At 37.4% G+C, this 21082-nt stretch overlaps 1 protein-coding gene across 2 annotated transcripts in view; it reads left to right on the forward strand.

The window, feature by feature from the left end:
- The window catches only part of CHRM3 (cholinergic receptor muscarinic 3), a 255601-nt gene that overhangs the window by 48697 nt on the left and 185822 nt on the right, over positions 1 to 21082 (forward strand). Inside the window, exon 1 of one of the 2 annotated variants that reach the window (XM_048936919.1) lies at positions 16371 to 16468. The exons of the other annotated variant lie outside the window; for it this stretch is intronic. The gene's annotated coding sequence lies outside the window, so the exon portion shown is untranslated. Of the gene's footprint in view, positions 1 to 16370; positions 16469 to 21082 lie in introns of those variants that run through there. 2 annotated transcript variants of the gene reach the window in all.

The raw sequence follows: 21082 nt of genomic DNA on the forward strand, positions 1-21082 counted from the left end.
GGTTCTTTCTTGCATGCACATTCTATTTTAGCTTCCGTATCCTGCTCTTTTTCAGCACACCTGGTTTACCTCTTTCATTGATCAAGGTGAGAATCCTCTACTTCCCATGCTATTCTCTCTCTTTTCTCTCTATCTCTCTTGTTTAAAATGTAGATTGGGATCTGTGGGAAGACAAGATTGTTATTTTTTTTTTCTCCTAGTTAATTCCAGTGACTGCCCGTGCAATTCAGAAGTTTTAATAGCTTAAAACTAAAACTGTTTTATTTTCCTTTGTGATTTAAGCCACCAAATATTTTTGTTACCATAAATCCAAAATTACCCTTTTGTTTCTCCAACCAGTTGTATTTATGTTACTAAATAGAAATGAAACATAACTTTCTCCACATTGAAGTTTACTCAGTGGAAACCATCCTCCCTGACAGAGATCTGGTGTCCTCGAAAGATTTAGCTCAGTGGATGATTTTAGATGACTATAAGTGTTATGGTCATTATGGTATTATTCAAAGTAGGTAGTACTGAATGGTTTTCTGGTTGTAAATTTTTCTTTTTATATATTTTCTCTTTTCACTAGCTGAGATATTGGAAAGCACCTACACCGTTACTGGCAGCCTTTACCTTTCATTAACAAGGTTTTCAACAGTTTGTTTCACTATGGATTTTGCTTTTAGTCAGAAAGAAAAATACTGTAGTGAGTAATCAAGTTGGCAGCTGTAAGTGCCTAATAACCAGTAAAGGGTAATCTGCAAATAAGTAATACTTTTCCTGTATTTATAATAAAAGGAGTTTTACAATCATTCAGGAAAGTATGGGGATTAATGTATGATAGAGCTGATAAGAAAACAAATGACAGACAAGGGCCATATTTTAAGTCCGTGTTGATTATTCTGATATTAAGCAACCAACAAAGCCTGGTGTGTGCCCTTCAGCTGACGCTTCTACTTTCCCCAACTATGACCGAGTCTTTGTCTCTTTAAGAAAACTACTCATATTTCAGAAGGGCCTTTATAAAGCTGATGTGAATAACTGTCCTTTGGTTACAAAAAAAGCAACAGAAAAGGAAGGATGTGTTAAGAAAACTGCCGCAGATGAAGTAATTGTCATCTTTATAAAATAGTTCTGTAACTTGGGCTCGGTTCCTTCCTCTGCCTGAAAGGTATTTCCTCCCTGGGACAGTGTAGGGACTGCTGGGCTGTAGGGAATTTAGGTGTTTTTAATGGCTGTTCTCTTAATTTCTGCAAATGGCGTTCTTGTTATTTCTTTGCAGAGAGTGGGAATAAAAATATTTTTGGGGAGCAGGCAGGGAGGGGGAAGCCTTTATAGAGCTGCTGGGGCATGTGTCTCCTATCACCTGAGTTAGCAAGCAGACTAGGACACTGGAAGGGGAATTATTGAATATAGTCTTTTTTTTTTTTTTTTTTTTTTTTTTTTTTTTAATCCACCCTCCTCTTTGTCCTCAGAGAGTTTCTTACTTTTTATTTGAGCCTTGTTTAGGGTCTACTAGACCTTAGTTTAATTTTCCTACCAGGGTTCCCGGAAACCCTGGTATGGGTGGGGCTGATGCCTGCCCAGTTCTTGCCATCTGCATGCCCATGGAGGAAAGCCAGACCCAGAGGTGCTGGGACCACTCACCTTGGTGTTCTGCAGACAGGCACTGCAGGACCGTGTCCCCACATTTTCACATCAGCTGGATTTGCTGTTTCCTTAAGAAATTTTGTAGTGCTAAGCTTTTTGTCAATAAACAGCCTCATGCGGCTACCTTGCATTCCTTGAGCCATGAGGCTACCTTGAGGAAGGACGGGTGTTATTGCACATGGAGCACTGAGTCCATCTATAATTTAAGCAGGGATTTGCTGTAAGCCATATAGTCTAATTCTTCTTGCATTCAGAGTTGAGGAAAATTATCTGTAGTAGAGCAGGTAGCTTAATAATAATAGTAATTATTACTTAGGTAGCATTTAAAATATTGTGTGTTCTGAGTTCAAACGTGAAGTTTCAGAGTTGTGATGGCAACATCAGTGCAGTAGATAATGCCTAGAAACAAAGCACAAAGTGCTTAAAGGCAAATGACTGTCAGAAACTTCAAAATCTCAGGGGGAAAAAAAAAAAAGAAAAAGGAAGCATAGTATTTAGACTACAATAATAAAAATTTGGACTGCTGCATGTGGATACATTCCTTGAGACAGCTGGAGTGGACACAATATTTTTGTTCTGAAAGAGGTACCACAGCCAAAAATGAGAACAGTTTCTTCTTTTCTCTTAGAAAAATAGGAAAAGATTTCTTTTTCCTGTCTTGATCAAATAATTATTTTTTTTACCTACCCAAACTGTGTTTTCAACATAGAAATGAAACTACAATGCATACAGTATTTATATGCTATGGCAGAAATAATTTTGTCATTAAGATTTATCACTGATCAAAGATGCTTGTGATAATCTAGCACTGATTTAAATATGTTAGCAGGCACACTTGCAGAATGGCTTAGACTATATGAATTTGGGTGTAAATATGGCAGTATATCTATCCATTTTGAGGGTATTACTATGTTGTGAAGAACATGTGTGACAGTGAAGTTGAGTCACAAGTATTAGAGCGCTACTAGAAACTGTGAGCTTAAATCTGAATATAAACATGCTAATTATGTGTGGTTTGTTAGTCTGTGCACGTTGTATATGAAGAAATTGGGCTCAAAGTTACATTTCACCTTCACTGTCTGAAATAACATTATTTGCATTCTCTTTATCATGGGACTTATCTCAGAAAATGTTAATTCTTAGATGTTCTTCAAATGTGAGCTGATCAACTTGCTGTTGATCCACAGAAGTACAAAGGAGAAGGAAGCTGTACATGATGCTGTTTGAGCTGCTGATAAATTTTCCCTCAAAAGGTACAAATTTTAGCCATAGAACATTGGACTTTTTTTTTTCTTTATGTTTGAGACAAGAAACTGAAAAAAGTGCCATTCAAATATAAAAATAACAGTTGCATTTTTTTCTAACCGCAGCAAGAAACTAAATCAACACTATGTATTAAAAGATACTGCAGCTCCCATTTAGCTTAGCAGCTACTGTAAACATCCTCTTTGGCTTCCACGTTTTTTTCTTCTCAAATGTGTGAAGTTTATTTTTTAAGGAAGAGGGCTAATGGCTATCTCATTTTACCCTTCATATGCTTATCCCTCTGAAGTGCTTTCTGCAGCATTGTGTCTAAAATTTTTTGAATGCAGGATTTTGTTTTTTGCTTGTTTTCCCCTTCAAAAATGTTTTTTTCTTGTTTTCTTGAGGAAATGTAGGCAAAATAGAATCATTTATTTTAGGAACATAGCAATACACGAGAAATCTGGTGTGCAGAGATACCCACATTTGCACCAGATTTGTGCATGGCTCTGCTTTCCTGGATGTCTTTAGCAGTTGCACTGAAGGTGGCACTTTCCTTGGACACATGTACGTGCTGTTACATTTTTCCCATGTGTTTTGACTTCTTGTCCTGGCCTCTCATGGAAATTTACTTTGGGGAAAGACTTGTCAAGAAATAAATGTTCCTGTCAAATATTCATGCCAACAAATAATTGTTTCTGATTGGACAGATTTTCATTGGTTAGATATAGTTAACAGTTGTTCATTTCTTTTCTTAAAATTTTGTTTCCTTATTGGGAGATGTAGACAGGGAGGACAAAGTAATGCAAGGGTTTGCTGTACCTCTTGTTTCCCTCCTGCCTTGATCACAGTCAGTATCTTCTTGGCACATAAATAAAGCTGAATTTCATTTATAAAAAGGACACGTGTACAAGGAGAGATGTGGAGTGGCATGCTCTGTGGAATCTGTGATATTTAGTCCCACTATGTATCACCTTCATTATTTTCAAAGAGTTTGTCCTTCAGATACATCATAACAGTAGTTTTTTTCCTGACTCAGTTATGTTTATTGCCAAACTTGTCTAACTTGCCATTTATTTTTTTTCCTAATAGTACTCAATCATGCTTAGATTTCTTTGTCTTTCTTGTACAAGTTTTATTTTCACTCTTTTCAAATGTCAGAAAAAATGTTCAAACATGATGGTTTTCAAACTCATTTTGATGTTTTGGCTTTGTGCTCTCAGTTAAGACTCCTTGCTTTTTGGTTTAATACATTGCCACTGTTCTTAAGAGAAAAAGATTTGAAGCATTGCTGTTTGCTAGCACATCTCTAGAAGCTGTGAAACTGTGGGCTATCGAAAGAGTGCTTTTGAGGAGTGATACCATTTGCTGAGAGTGGAGCTGGGGGAGCTCAGTTCCATCTCCACTTCAAAGCACTGTGGCCTGGTACCCTGTCAGTGCCTGTGAGGAGCCAGCTGTAGGCCTGTCCCAAAGGTAGATTAATGCTGCGTGGGACTGGAGGGGAGAGCAGGGGCTGTGGCCTGGCAGTGCTTCCTTCCTCTGCTGCTTCCTTCGAGAGTTCAAAGCTTTCTCATTCAGTACACACATAACTTAGTTGCCTGCCCTCTCCCGTGGAACAAATGTGAATCCTGAAATAGTACTTCTACCATTGCTTAGAAGTAGTCGTTGTTGTTGGTGGTGTTGTTTTGTTATCTTTCTTCTCAGCATTATTTGTGTCTTAATCTTTGTGCATATGTTCACAATGGTGCATACTTCTGCAAAGTAAAACAGGGAATGTCCTCGCCACTGTCCTTGCCTTCCAAATAGGATTTCATCTGTATGTGATGTCTTCCGAATTTAATTTCCTAGTGAACTTCCAAATATGATAAAAAAACATATTTCTTCTTTGCCTTTCATCTTAATACTACTTCCTTGCTTTGATGTATTATTTACTTCTGTAACTTTATTATTTGACACCTGAGATCATGCTAGACTACAGTGTATGAGAAGCCCAGCATATAGACATGCACAATATTTAAAACTAGTTATAAATGTTCTGAAGACAAACAGAAAATGGAAGCAGAAACAAAAAAGTGGAAATTAGTTGAGCCTAAACATTTTGTTTTAAATAACTGGGTTGGAGAAACAGAATTCAGAGAATGTGACAGTGTCAGAAGCTATGGCATTCTTCAGACAAACAAAAGCGAAATTTGAGGGGGGGGAAAAGGGGGAAAACTATTTTTGTTGTTTTATTACTGAATAGTCAATAATGATGGAGAGAAAAAAATATCACTATTTCTAGACCACTGTTTCTGATTCCTTAGAAATACCATAAGTCCAGTGAGAAATCCAGCCACCATTATGATAGATGACATCTGCGTGTTTCACAGAAAATGGCTCAAATGGCTGGAAAAGTCTAACTTTGTGAATGCAAAGCAACTTACATATGAAACAGAAGTGCGACCTGAACACTGCTACATAAATATTAGTAGCTGACTTTGTTTTTTTCCCCAAAGATACACAAGAACAACACTGTTTCTAATGGTCCTCCTTCCTAGTACATCTGTATGCACTGTGTTCTGCCATGAGACAATAATTGAGTTAAATGTGAATAAGTAGTGTAGCCCTGTCAGATTTGTGCTCTGCTCAGGTTAAATTTCGCTTCTCAGCAGTGCTAATTACAGTGTTGCACTAATATTAACTAAACTGCCTTCTTCACATTACTGACCTGGCACTTCTGATTCAATTTCAGTGAGCTTAGGCTTTTGGCTTTCTGCACAGTTCAGGATGTTTTCCAGTTCCATTCTGTGTGAAATAATTAAAGATCAGTAAAGACATAAAAAATGATGTTCTCTGTATTTTTCTGCCATCATTAGAAAGTAATTGCATTAAGAGTATGCCTAAATACATCTGTGGATTTTTAAAAAATGCAACAGTATTGCGTGCCTGAAAGTAAGACAGAATCAAACAACTGTTTCCTCCCACCCTCCCTCCTTGGTAGCTCTAACATTCCTGTTTTCTTCCCTTTGTGTTTTTGATATTTACTTCAAATTCTGCATTCAGATGCATCTTCTTGACCAGTTTAAGAGACTGCTGAGAGGATGGCTGTCAAAGGAGATTTCTTCATCTGTAAGAGGAGATTTACTATGACTACTGAGGGAAATTCAAATAAATAGTTCTACAACTATTAAATCTTCTTAGGCAAAGTGTAAATATATATGTATTTGACTGGATAAAACTACAAAACTTTTTATTATATTATATGGAATTTAAAATTTATTTTCATAGTTTTAATTAATCCTGGATTATCTGGAACTTGAGCCAAGTGACCAAGGATTCAAACTATCATCCTGACGAAGATATTCACACCTATCTGATAATTTGCTGTTTAGGTGCTGGAAAAATTCTCTACTCAATGAAGCCATGTGCAGATACTTACATGCTCTGTGATGGTACATGTGGCAGTGAACAACATATTCCCTATAGCTGGAGCAAAATTTCCTTCTTTCTTTGTGGCCAAGGACTGTTCAGGGGCAGGATTTCTGAAGGAATAGAGGAAGTTTGATGATCCTTCACATTATAACATTGTGGTAGGCACAGTTTTCTCTCTGACAGTGACACAAAACATTGGCTTGGAAAACTATAGGAAAAGATGTTTAAAGTCTTTTCAGTGTACTGAGGAGTAAGCAGGAGCCCTGTATTCTAGCTTGACAGCAAATAGAAGAAAAAAATGAAAATTAAAGCAAGGTAGTTGCTTCCCTAAAAGTGGTGTGGAAGTTTGGTATTCACACGCTCACTCAATACCACATAATCATTTATAAGAAACCTGAAGATTGTCTCAGAGAAACATTGACAACTCTCATGCTTAATGTGGAAGTGCCCAATAGTATTACTGTGTGTTTATCCTCTGAGAAGATAAACAATGAAGATGCTCATGGCTTAAGGCGGGCCCTGAAAAGGATTGCAGAGCATAAGTCTGTCTTTGCAAATGTTGAATTAAAGCCATCTTAATTTATAGCTATAACATAATACTATCTGAAGGTTCTGCTCATAAGTGCACTTCTTTATTATGGTTTCAATAGCTTCATCATTTTAGACACCAGCTTCTGCTTCTCTTTGATGCATCCAGATAACTTGAATTATATCATTAGCAAGTGAGATGCTCTTATGCCAAAATCTCCTGCCAGTCAGCGTCTCATATATCACCCTTTTACTTTCCTTACTGCTCTTCTGCATAATATTTCTCTATGTGTTTCTGCAGAATCTCTTTCAGCTTTCTACTTGCATAATGGCTTACCACTTAATTAAACTAGCTGGCTGAGTATAAACAGGACTATTAATGAGAGATAGCATCTATACATAAGATAAAAATATTTTTACTTTAGCTCATTTAAGAGGATACTTCAGTTTGTGCTAAGTGTAAGGGTAATTTGGGTGGGAAGTGCTGTGGGAACCGATGGAAGGAAATTATTGTCCCTCTTTATATAACTGTTCCTCTAAAGACTATCATTTTTAAAATTTAAGGAATTTATAGTGATCAAGCTCTTTTGGAGGGAGAGAGGAAAATTCTTGAAATATTTGTTTTACTGAAAGTGCAAATTTATATTAACAGGTCCAGAGCCACTGAAATAGTCACCTTAATCAGGGTGATTAAGTGATGTTTAAAATCAGGCTTGGCATTGCTTGGTGTATGTACCTCAGCAAGTTTTATCTTCCCAAGGTCAGTTTCGATGAAGTTAAATTTAGCTTTAGTGCTGCTGTGGCCAGGTGGAGCTTCCCTTTATCAGAATGGTAGGGGCTGAGCTGATGTGGGAATGCTTCTTTGAAATAAAATTCCTTTGGGTTGTTGACTTAAAAATTATGGTGATGTTTATTTCATCTAGCCTTAGAATATTACTCATCTGACTTAATTTTAAAACTAATGAGTTTAGTAGGGAATACAGTTTTTCATAGTTGATCTCTAAAGCTGTTCAATTCCAAAAAACGTTCTTTATGGCACCTAACATTACTCAGAAGGAAAGCTGACAGAATGGTTTCTCTTGTGGTAGGTTCTTCATTTACTGTGGTATGGTGGATAGCAGCATCCATCCATGTTTTCCTGCCTACCAAAGGGACAATTCAAGTCCTAAGGTTCATCAGAAAACAGTGGAAGCATGTAATGATGTGTGTGGGGGGGGGAGATGTGGATGGAAGAAGGGGAAAACAGTATTTTTAGTGCTTTTATCAATGAGCTCAAAGCAGTAAAGCTTTTTTTTTTTTTTTTAAACATTTCTACCTTTAAGATGCTCTCATGTTTAAAATAACATTTATTTTTTAAAAAATGTTAAGTTGTTCAAAAGAATGTTACGTGTTAGACTTTAAGTCATGGCCCATCTTCCATATCCTTGCTATTGTGAACAACTGTGGTAATACTGTTTAGTGTTTTGTCTTTGCTCTGCTTAAATTAATATAGCTACTTTTAAAAGCTTGATAATTGAGTCCTTTCTTCCAAATTGCAGTTCAGACAAAGGTGGATCATAAATTGTGACGTGTTCTGAAACAGTAGAAGGACTCTAATTGTCCAGGTGCCAGGCGTAATTATTTCCTATGATTTTACCCTTAAGTATGGAGTTAAGCCCATTCTCTATGAAATTTAAACTGTTAAGCTTCTAGAAAAACCATACAATACAAGTTATCAGGGGAGACACAAAGGCCATTGAATCACAAACATGAACATAGTAGAGATTTACAGAAGAGTACTTTGCTCTGATTAATAAACGGTCAAGCCGAGCACTAATTGCAATGCTATCAATTTCATGAAACAATAATTACAGTAGGTTGTCAAAGCTGAGAGGGCACAAAGTTAAGAAAAACAGAAGCAAGTTCAAAGGATGGGGCAAACTCATCAACAGTCGACTTTGATGTTTGATACATTTCCCCATGGGAGTGCTCAAAGAACTGGCATTGCCTTGCTTGAACCTCAGAACTTAGTCAGCTCTGCTTTTTTCCCTCAAGGAAGAGCACTTCAACTTAGCAAGATGAGATGGTTTAAAATAATTGTTTACATTCTAAAACTTACTAACTAGCAACCTTGCTGAGGGTCAAGGCAGCTGTCAGTACCCCAGCTATTTTAGAAATTTGGCTGCTTTGTTGGATTGATGAACAACAATTTCTAGATGCCTGCTCATCTCTGACAGTAGGCAGGGTCTGTGTGTGCACAATTCTAAATCAATAAAACACAGTAACATACAAAAAGCTAAAAACAGACCCTATCCAGGTTATGTATGTAATTCCTATGTATTTTAATACAAGTAAAATAAGAACAGAATTACTAAAAGCTGCCATTTATCATTTCTGATGTTAACTGATCTGCTTTATTCCCATCTGATACTTTGCTCCACAAAAGCAATCATGTGGAGGATTTTGTGGCACAGTATTTTCAGTTTTTCTCTTCTTCTCAATGGATGCAGGGCCAGGCATCTAGCTCCTCTTTAGATGTAACTAAAAGAAAATAATGAACCTAATTGATTTTATGTAAATAAGTTTCTTAAAGAAACAAAAGAATATTATTATTTCTTTCATGGCTTTAGCATTCGCCTCATTCTCATGAAAAAATAATTTTGCTATGCTTCAGTGTGTTAGTGTTTTTATCTATCTGAGGCTTTGTATACATGAGTGTTTGTTTCTGATCACTGATGTGGTTTAATACAAATTCCCTATTGGTCCCTGCTTAGTGCTTGGTGATTCTGTACCTGGTTTTGACAAGCATGAGCTGGTTTCTTCTCAGAGGAAATGAAACCAATTTCAGATCTGTACCAGTGCAGTTTATCCCATTCTCTTTCCTACACAAGGTATTTACATGAACTGGATTATAAAAGGCTTGAAATCTTAAATCTGGTTTATAATCGTTTTCAAGGCAGCTAAAGCAGAAAACACAATGAATTGTGTTTTTATTTTTTTTTTTAAGCTTTGATCTTTTTAAAATTCATTTTCTAAATTACTTTTTCTTGTTAGATGCTTACCTTTTGATTCTTACTGCATTGTCCTACTGCTCAGCTTTGAGGTATTCCCTCTACATGGCAAAGAGCTCTAAAAAGAATTAAGTTGTTGGTTTTGTTTATTAACTTCACAATTGTATACATAAGCATAATAGTTATAATTGTTGTAATTACTATCATTTAAAATTATAGGTGTAGTAAGTGTATTCTTTTAAACTATCCTAAAATAAAATTTACTTTTTATCTGAAATTGGAAGGTGGAAACTGGTGCTTGTTTTCCACCAATTTATACTGGTTGAGAAGTGATGTACATGTTCAGCCTTCTTTGTTAGTGTTAGTTGTGAATTACACACAACTTGAGCAGTCAATTTACCAATGAATGTTTAGTTTCCATGTCTGTGTGAAAGAAGTCCATAAGAAGATGGATCAAGCATTTCTCTTTCCCTATGATTTATAAGAGCAACTGAAAAATGCTTCTTTGTTATCCTCAACACATACCAAATGGAGAATTAATTTAAGCTTATTTAGAAAGTGCAAGGAAGGAGAAAAAGGGGGATGAGCTACCGTTAAGAGAGGATGTGAATTCCCAGTGTCGTGGATTAGAAATGAATCAGCAGCCTTGCCATTTCAAGGCATACGTCTCATGTGATGTATGGCTTCCAGATGATTGGAACTGACTAGTGTTAAAAACATGGTAATGGGCTATTACTGGAGCTTGTTGAAAACGTAAAGTATCAAGTTTAGGAAAGCACTTTTACAACTGTGGTTTTGTTCCAATAATGAAAGAAATGGAAAGCCTCCATTTTGTCTTGACAGAAGACAAGATGGGCGCCTTCTCTCCTTCCTCCCCCATCACTGGATTGGCACAACACCACACAGCGTGCTGGCCCAGCTACACAGTGTCAGTGAAATCCAGCTCTGTGCAATGAGTTTCTCTTTTCCCTGGTTTGCAAGTGGGCATTCTGGATCTTCTGAGAAACATTTATCATCCAGATGTGACTACAAGAACATTTTCCAGTAGACTGTAAGACTTTAAAAATTCCTATTAGCTTCAGCATATTCAGTCAGTGTGCTCCTGTCCAGGTCAGCTTTATGAATCTTCTTTGGGATGTGGTTTTGCTCACTTGTGGGCTTGTGTGACTTAAGGATTTGAGTTTTCTCCAAGATCCTAACACGCAAATATCCACATCAGGAACAGACAATGTCAGTATAAACATGTGTTGGGAATTATTGTGTCATGTGCCTTTTTTTCTGGAATTATACCTCTTAGAAGAATTTTTTCCTATTCCTCCAGCACTGTCCTAGTTTCAGCTGAGACAGTGTTACTAGTTCACCAATTTTTCAGTTGATCCTGTGTGATGGATGTACGTCTGGGGCTGCTCAGCAGGAAATAAATGCAGCTGTTATGGCATGTTGGCAGGGTGAGGGGTTGGGGTGGAGCCAAGAAAATGGGCCTGAAGGGCTTATTCCCCTTCCAAATTGTTTAAGGATTGTTTAGTCTGGAGAAGAGGAGGCTCAGGGGAGACCTCATTGCATTCTACAACTTCGTGAAGGGAGGTTGGGGTGAAGACGGTTTTGGCCTCTTCACCCAGGCAACGAACAGGACTTGGGGAAATGGCCGCAAGTTGTATCAGAGGAGGTTTAGGTTAGACATGAGGAAAAGCTTTTTCTCTCAGAGAGTGGTCAGACAGTGGAATGGCTGCCCAGAGAGTTCCTGGAATTGCCATCCCTGGCAGTGTTCAAGAGGTGTCTGGATGAGGAGCTGCGAGATACGGTTTAGTGCTTGTGGTAGCAGTGGTAATGAGAAGACGGTTGGATTAGATGATCTTATAGGTCATTTCCAGCCTTGTGATTCTATGATTCTATGATTCCATATCATGTGGAATCCTGCAGAAGGCCACAAAGCTGGAGTTGGCCCACTTCTTGGAGACTAACTGGATGTCAGTCAGTGGGTTGTGAGATATTGTGCTGCTACTGGATCATCAGTCAGCAAGAAGTTGTATTGTTGGTGGGTGGGTTAGCCAGTGGCAAATTTCAATGCGGATTTATACAAGGACTGCTCTGAAAGCAGTGCCTTCTAATATATTACGTTGCCCCATGACATCAGAGGTGGATGTTGGTGCTTGGAGGTTGGAACCTTCCCACCAATATTCCATTGCATTTTTTGCCATGCAACAGATGGCAGTGGACAGACAATCTGATAGAATAGTGCCTGACATTGAAGTGTGTATGAAGCAAAGATTTGGAATAGAATTCCTCCATGTGGAAAACATTGTACCCATTGATATTCATCAATGCAGCTGAACGATTGTGGAGACCAAAGAGTAGATGTTAGCACAGCGAGGAATGTGTGGTGTATTTTTCAGCTGTGGTGACAGTGGAAGCCAAGTTATGTTCTGGACCTTCGTGCACAGCTGTCACACCACAGAAATGAAGTGTCTTCATCAGCTCTTCCATGCAAATTAACTAATAGTGGTGACTATGTTGAAAACCATTGTTTCGTAACTGAGATTTTTTTCTATCAAACAGTGTTATTGTGTTCTTCAAGTCTCTTGTAGTTTCTATGGAAATAAATGGGAAGAATTACCTTCAGAGCAATCTACATATATTATTTTGTTATAATTGCTTTTTTTTTTTTTCTCTTCTCCTTTCCTTTCTTACTGAATAGTTTGTAATCTCAACTGACAAACTCTATTTTGCTTCCAGTTCTCCCCCTCATCTCACTGAGTGAAGGAGTAAAAGGCTGTGGTGCTTAGTGGCCTGCCAGGTTAAACCAGAGTGTGCATTTTGATTTGGATGAAATTTTGATTTGGTGTTCCAAAATTACCTGGCAAAAGGGGAAGGCATAGCTTTAGCATATTTGATGGACTGAGTTTGTCTGGTCATATAAAATGAGCAAATGCCAAGCGTGTTTTGAGGTGATGTTAACATAAGAAAATCAAGGTTTTCAAATACATTGCAACAATATATTTAACAGATGATTTAAAAAAAAAATTGTAAAAACAAAATTGCAGTTGGTTTTACAAGGAGATGGGGAACATCCATACTGTTATTTGAGAAAGGATGCCCAACAGTCAGGGTCACTGTACTGTCCGAGTAGGCTCTGGGGCAGTGCTCAATCACTGCAAGTTGACAACTGAAACACCACCCTCCAGAAATTGGCCCTGTTCCTATCCATCTGTAACTTGGAGTGATGGCACTTTCTACTCCATGGTAGGGGAAGAGCTCATGAGTGAGTCTGTATTGGATAGTTTGTTATGCTTCTACCTAGTGTCACTTGTGCACTTGTGACAGAAGGCATACAGCACTCTTTTTCTGAATACATGTGCTTCTGTCTCTGTTTAACGAGCACTTTTACACTGACTTTGCTCACCTTGTCTGTGTATTTAAAATTTATGTACTTCCTGAGTTATAGAATCATCTGGTTTAGAAAACATCTTCAGGGTCAAGTCCAACCACAAGGATCAAATCCAACCACATGCCAAGTGCATTGTCTTTGCTGGTGACAGCTACAGCAACAATTAACCATATTAATCCTGAGGGATACTGTGTGCTTTGAGTAAACTGAGCAGTGTGTTGTCACAGCACCTTTTGTTTAGTTCCCTGGTAACCCTATGCCTCAGTAATGTGCGCTATGAAAGAAAGTACAAACAGGGAAGAATTTCAAAGGACAGTTTGATGCAGTTTGGATGACTTTCACAGGAAAAGCTTCCCTCCCTCAGCATGTTTGCCATGCATTGGTAAGGGAATGTCAAGAAAGTCACTGGGTATTTATTTCTCAACCCCTACGTAAGTTTCACTCCTGAAGGTTTTCAGAAATTGCAAAGTAATTTATAGGTCTTTGAGAAATAACCCTGATTTCTGACTTCAGCTTGTGTCTTCCAGGGAGCAAGTCATTTCTGTTGCATGAGATATTGACATCGTTCATTATTAAATGGTTAGAAGTTCAAAGAATAAGTTTGGATGACTGTGGAATGGCTGGATTTATGCTTGTCATTAGAATAGTTAGAAAATTTTTGACAAGCTTAGATTCTTTTCTTATTAATAATATTTTCATACTACAGCATGGAAATGTCTGCTGGAATAAATCTATGCAGAAAGAATTACTAGGTAAGATAAGGGAAAAAGACAGGGATGAAAGAAGAAAAGCTTTCTGCAGTTCAAAATAAAATAGATATGAAATGAATCACTGAACCTTAAAAATAAAGGTTCACTTGTTGTCCGGTGTTTGTAAGCCTGAATATTCTGTCTTGTGTACTACTGATAACTGTACATCAAACAGTATTAATGACTGTTGATACTTTCAAAATGACTGTAGATACTTTCAATAATGAGAGAAAACCACTACTTTTTAACTGTATACAGAGCAAAAATAGGCAGGTAGTGGAGCAACATATATGATAAGGGGAATTTTTAGCAAATGAGAAAAATATTTAGATTTATTTTCCTTTGGGAATCAAGAGAGTCTTCTCTTTTTCTTTTTTAAAAATAATTGTGGATTGTCACATCTGGCATCTGGAAGACTGTATTCATCTTTGCGTATCTCTGTCCTTGGTAGGCAGAGACATAGATTCACAGAATAAACTTGTTCCCAAATTCAAATTGGTTTTGTTTGCAAAATAAGGATTTTTGCCTCTTAGTTCTGTTTAGGGTTCTTATCTGGGACTTCAGCTTCTCCAGCATCAATGGCTATGGTTATACAAAAGCACCTGGCAACACTGGAAACTCCTGCATCAGAATAAAACAAAACAACTTCATTGCTTTTGGTTATAGAAAACCCTGGAATTGTCTCTTTCCTGTGGCTTTCTAGCCAGAACTTGGTAATTTAAAAGTGATTGCATACATGAAGTCTTCCTGTGTCTCTAGAAGAGACGTGCATTTTTGCTTGGAAGTAGGTAGGTGCCTACAATTCCCTTCACTGTGCACGCTTTTTCATTCATTTCCATTCATTCTTTCTGTTGTCCTAAACCTAGTTTATTCTAGTTGGACATCAAAGTAATAAAGCAGGAGTGAGTCATCCATGCTTTTGATGAGATAAAGACATCTTAACACCAAGTTTTATTTTAATTGCTTTTTATGCTGCACAAGGGAATTCTAAATAGCCAAATGAGCTTTCTGTAGACATCTGTGATTAGTAAAACTGGCTGTTCCCAGAAAATGATAACCCAGAGAAGAATTGCTTTTTGACAATTGAAAAAGGAAAATGTTAGTTTTTTGCCCCTATTGGCTATGTGCCAAATTGTTGTAAATGCTTCAGAACTGATGAAGATGCTTACAGCAGGAAGCAGTAACTAAACATTTTAAAATTTTATTCTAAACTTCTACCTTTAACTTAGAAGTCAAAATACATATTTTAAAAAATTCAAATCCCCTTTTAGCTGTAGGATAGTTGATGAATCTGAGTCTATATGTGACTTGATTGGCTGTTGTATTAATATTATTCCTATATCTTGATAACCTGTCACACAGATGAGTCCTCTGAGTTGGAATGCAAAGAAATAAAGGAACTTTTCCAAGGCCTTTCAGGAATGGTACAATGAAGCAAGGAATGGATCATCTTACTAATGAAAGTCAGTCAGGTACAATCATCACAACCTTATCTGCTGACATTGCTATTTTTAAAATAGTGTCAGATCTTTTCCTGACACTATTCTGGGATAATCAGGTGATTTCAAGGGTGTAACACTTCCTGATTTAATTTACTTGTCTCTAGCCAAGCAATGAACTGAAAAATAAGCAAACTACCTGTGAGATGTTAGCAGATTTCTGACAAAATTGTACAGCTTCCTGGCACAACTCCTGAGGAAAATTTTCAGTGTAATTATTCATAGGGAAAAGTCAGTTCTACAGTCTTCAAAGTACTCGCTTTCTCACATAGTGATGAAGGTGTCTTTGGATGTGGGTGCTTGCTAGACCTTTTTCACATCTTGAAGTATAAGGACTTTCTGGATGTCCTTGATTCTTTCCTTTTAGGAAGTACAAATGACATAAGCATCATGGTTTTTTTTGCTAATGATGTACAAATGTGTACACCTTGACGTCTGCCTAGCCATAGTTGCATACAGCCCCCTATGATATGAATTGTCATTTAAATAGTTTTGTCTTAGATTCCAGAATAGTTGCAATAATTAACCTCTGAAAAAATGTCATCTTTACTACAGAATTGTGCTTTAGAGAATATTTATCTTTTAGGGAAAAAGATTCTTCACTGGAGACAGCAGACATTACTCTTTCATGTCCATGAATGATGAGCAATGCTTAACCTCAAAATGTCTGTGAATCAGCCTCTCATAAGAAGGCATTACATTTCCTGACTGGAGTCACATTTTTATTTTTTTTTTTTAATTCTTTCTCTCTGTCCCTTTCCCATTCCTCTACCCTTTTCAATGTGCAAATATCCATGCGGAACCACTGCATTCATACCACTCCTGCCTTTCCTCCATCTGCGTGCCCTTCGGAGCCCGCGTTTCGGAGAAAAGAAATATACAAACCGTTTATTCATTCATTCAGCTCTTTCCTGCCTCTTCCTTGTTTGCAGAGCGAGCAGGAAGCTATTTGTGCCTGGTGACTCACCATCAGATTTTACGAGGGGATTATGCTGAACATCTCTGATTCACACACTCACAGCTTTGTTGGAGGTCAGTGCCTTGGCAGCGCTCCCCTCAAATACCCTGTGAGTACTGAGCTGTTGATCTCAAGAGCTTGAAGTCATTTCTGCCTTCCATGATAGCTGCTGCAGAGCAGCTACCAGTGTGAAAAATTCTGTTTCTTTAGTGAAAATTTATACCAGGCACCCAGACACTGTCCAGATAAAGTTCCTGCAGGCCTCCTCCTTTCCCCTGTATTCTGAAGTGTGCATCTTCTTTTGCTTTCCTTAATTCAGAGATCAGTGGAGGTAAACACACAAAATCTGATTAGATGTTGGTTGTGGCCTTTCCTTTTGTACCTCCTCTCTTACTCCATAGCTGCTTCCTGGTCCTTTAGCTCTCTCTCCTAGAATTTTCTGCTGCTTTCCTTGAGGATGTGAATCTTCAGGATCCCAGCCTGGTAGCCTGTGACTCAAGCAGCTATCAGCTCTGAGAAGTTAAGGAGATTTCTGTGAATTTCAGTCAAGCTGCTGCAGCATGCTAACTGGTGGTTTGCCTTTTACTTTTTTGTATTTCTCTAACCCTCTCTGTGTGTTTTTGAGCGCATACCTGTGATGGAACTCTGATAATGTATGTATTCAGCAGCGTATTGAGAGGTCCAAGAGACAGTCCTATGAGCAGTAATAGCTATGAGCCGCCTAGTTAACTTTGCTTTCTAACTTTGCTTTCTTCCACCATACTGATGATACAGTACTTTATTTCTTGCAAAATGAGATGTAGTACAGGTTGTATGCAATACCTTGAAAATGGGAAGGTTAGTTGATGGTTTACCAGTGATACAAAATGTGAAAAATTGTCGTGGATTTGCAACTATTTTTGTGTTGTAGTCATTTTTAGATTAAAAAAAAAAAAAAAAAAAAAAAAAAGTTACTTCTCGAATGCATAGAAAAACCTTGGAAAAGTTGAAATAAATTCTTCAGTAATGAATTGCTAATGAATTCAGTAATGATTTTGCTATTGGATACTGCCAGCCAACCCCGCTCCATCTAGATTCCCCTGTATTGCTCCATTCCTGCAGAACTTCTACACAGAGCAATTCTGCCTCCCATGAAAACACCAGGCCCTTGTGAATCTCACCCTTCCTGTACAGTCTTAATTCATATAGATTTGTGTTTCTGTTTTAAGCTGTCTGCATCTTCCTATCCCAAACATATAAATTGTTCCTTATGTCTCTGGTCACATCTGTTTTACAGACTCGTGGGAAATTTTTTGGTTCTGGTTCTTCTCCCTGTTTTGCCCAATAATTCTCCTGCTGTTTACTATTCATTTTGTTTCCTCTCTTTGCAGACAGAAGTCTCCTGAGCTACAGGTGTGCCTGGTGCCAGTAACTTAAAGTTGGAGTTGCTTTCCTTGCACTTTCTGTTTGGGCATTCTTTCATTACTGATTCCTATTTCTGCTATGAATTCATCTGAAACTTGTAGAAATCTCATGTCTTTGAGACTTTCAGCTGCTTTACTTTTTTTGAGTGTTTTCCTTGAAAACAAGGAAGGAGGCAACTATCTATAGAGAGGAAATTTCTTCTTTTTGCATGGTTGTGATTTCATTGTAGCTGATTTAAAAAAAAAAAAAAAAAAAAAGAAAAGGCTTAGCTGGTATTAAATTTGTTCATTTGAGATAGAGAGGAAAGTTATAAGGAGATTTCAGGAGATTGAGATGATGCAATACACAGAAGACACGTGGCTCAGTAGTTTTGTCAAGTGGAAGGAGGCTGGGGAAATGGGTGTGCCTAGGGAACATACCTGGACATTTGCTTTTGGAAACAACTCTGATCTCACTGGGCCTTTTTCTGAAGCAGTGAAGCACCCCTGTACTCCTTCAGCTTTGCAGAAAGATGATGTGTTTAAAAATGCTTCAAACAGAAGAAAACTAAGAAGATAAAAAGGATAAAAGTGTTTGTTTATTTTAAAACATAAATTGTACTGGAAGAAAAACTCCTATAATATAGAGAACATAGAATATAGTTTATTAAAAGATATTTAAAAGTAAGTACAGTGTGTAAGATTCTCCTTCAGTTAAAGGAGACAGGATTGAATGCTTTCATCTTTCTGGGGCCTTCAACCCTCTTGACATCTGCTGGAAAGGTAGCATGGTAAGATGTAGGCAATCAAGGAGGCTCCCGGAACAAACTGAGGTTAACTTCCTGAGCCAGATGATAGACAGCCCTAACAAGAAGATGCAGTGATGGACCTGTTGATATCCAGTATGAGTGAACTGATTGATGACATCAGTATTAGAGGCTTCCTGGGCTGTAGTGATCATGCAGTGATGAAGTATCTCTCAACACTCCTGAGGGATATCAGACAAGCAAAGAGTAAAATCAAGAAACTTTACTTTAGGAAAGCTAAATCCCATCTCTTCAGGGAGTTAGTCAGCAGAGCTGTCAGGTTTTTAAGGAAACTTTCCCTAGGGCATATGATATCTCCATCCCCAGGTGTAGGAAGTCAGAGAAAGAAGGCAAGAGTCTGGCATGGCTGAAACTCAAACTGCTGATCAAACTGGAGAGACCAAGAAGATGCACAGGCTGTTGAAGCAGGGACAGATAATTTGGGAGGAGTATAAGAATGCTGCTAGGCTGTGTAGGGATGGGTCAGGAAGACCAATGCACAGCTGAAACTGGATTTGGCAAGGGGCATGAAGAAGAACATAGCTTCTTTAGGTATATCAACAGGAAAAAGAAAGTCCAAGAAGGTGTACTGTCTAAGTGAGCAATACAGAAGGTTGTTGAGAACAGAAAAAGACTGAAGTACTCCACAACCTTTTTTGCCCCAGACTTCACTGGCAACTGTTCTTTATGCTTCCTTATAGGGAATGGTTAAGAAGTGGGCAACGGTACAACAATGCCCTCGGACTGTATGGGAAGATCAGGTTAGCGACCACCTGGAGAACCTGAACATCTTTCTGTAAATCTGTGTGTCCCAATGAGATGCATCCCAGAGTCCTGAGGGAACTGGCTGATGTAGTTGCCAAGTCATTTTCAATGGTATTTAAAAAGTCATGGTGGTGTTGGTCAGGTGAAGTCCCTTGTGACTGAAAAAAAAGGCAATATAGCACCCATTTTTAGGAAGATGACCCAGAACTAGATAACTTTTAAAGGCCCCTTCTAACTCAAACAATTCTTTGATTCTATTTCTTAACAGAAAGTCTTCAGCTATCTCACTTCAGTGGCTTATGCTCTGGTTTCTAAAGGAGAATGTTCAAATCTTTGGAATAATGAAATGTGTTCAGGTCACTGGGCAAGAAAATCTTTATTTTGGCTGAATGTACAAAGTGGACTTCAGTACTAATTCTTCAATACAGGATTAAAATCATATAATTACTGCCTTAGACAACTGTAGAAACAAAATCTATTACAAAAATAGTTTGCTTAGCCTGGAAAGAGGTAGTAATTAAGGTTTGTTGACTTATCATGGTCACCATTTAAAATATTCAGCTGCCTGTCAAAAGGGAGTAAAGCCTGAGAAAGCCCCCCCCCTTTTTTTTTTTTACTTGGAGGAAAAAGATAGTGTGTTTACAATCTCACTTTCTGAGACTGGCCTTGTATCACTGTAGTTATTGATATAGGTAGTAAAGATCTTTATTAATTTTATTGGGATTTACTGAAGCCAAACTCCAATTAATGAGTATTTTTCATCTTCCCTCTTCTCTTTTTTTTTTTTCTTTTTCTTTTTTCCCCTCCAAGATGTTTTATCTGTAGAAGCCAGTTTCTGAGACAATCCTTAGGTTGTTACATTTTTGCATGTACTTCTCCACTAGCTTTGTTCAGGATCGCTGAGCACCTCATTGTTTTCATTAATTCATGGATAATTTGCTTCAAAAACAAATGGTTTTTTTTAAAGGCAGTGTGCAGTATTTGGCTTCCATGTTTTTTTCTGTATTATCTGTTTATATGAGGTTTTTAGTGCAATGGAGAAGTTTACTATCTTAATATCTTCTAATTCTAAAGAAGAATCCTGTTTTTTTTTCTTTTTATAGTTATAGCCAAATTATTATTTTAAGGCAGCAATCATGTCAAAAAGGTTTATTTTATTCTAATTACTTCTTATATGTTCTCATCCACCTGATTTTGAAAGCCTAACAAGCAGAATGTGATTTTTCAATTATCTTAAATGTCTGACATTTACTTCTGTGTTACTGACCTTGAGTCTGATACTACAGTGAGGACTGTTTTACAGCTACTTAAGAGGATTTTAGGAATTTCAAATATATGCTTCTAATTATTTAAACTGGAGAACAGGGTTAAACTTGATGCCCTTTTTCTATATAATAATACTATTTTTGTGTTACTGATGTACTGTATGAAATGCATTGGTATTTGAAATGTTGATTTCCTGCAGCTTACTTAATTATATATATTTTTGTAAGCAAATAAAGAAACAAATAGGCTTCAAGTATGAAAAACTCTCTGTGAAGGACATATTGGAAGATTATTATCTTTCTATTAAGAAAAAAAAAAACAGTAGTAGTGAAATTGTATTGAAAATGAAACTATATTTTTGTAGAGGTTTTTTTGTTTGTTTTGTTTTGCTTTGTTTGTTTTAATGGAAGACCTGCTTTTTCTTAGAGATGGAAACAACAAAATACAAATCTAAATAAAAGACTTCTGC

The sequence above is a fragment of the Lagopus muta genome, chromosome 2, assembly GCF_023343835.1.
Source record: "Lagopus muta isolate bLagMut1 chromosome 2, bLagMut1 primary, whole genome shotgun sequence".
NCBI lineage: Eukaryota > Metazoa > Chordata > Aves > Galliformes > Phasianidae > Lagopus > Lagopus muta.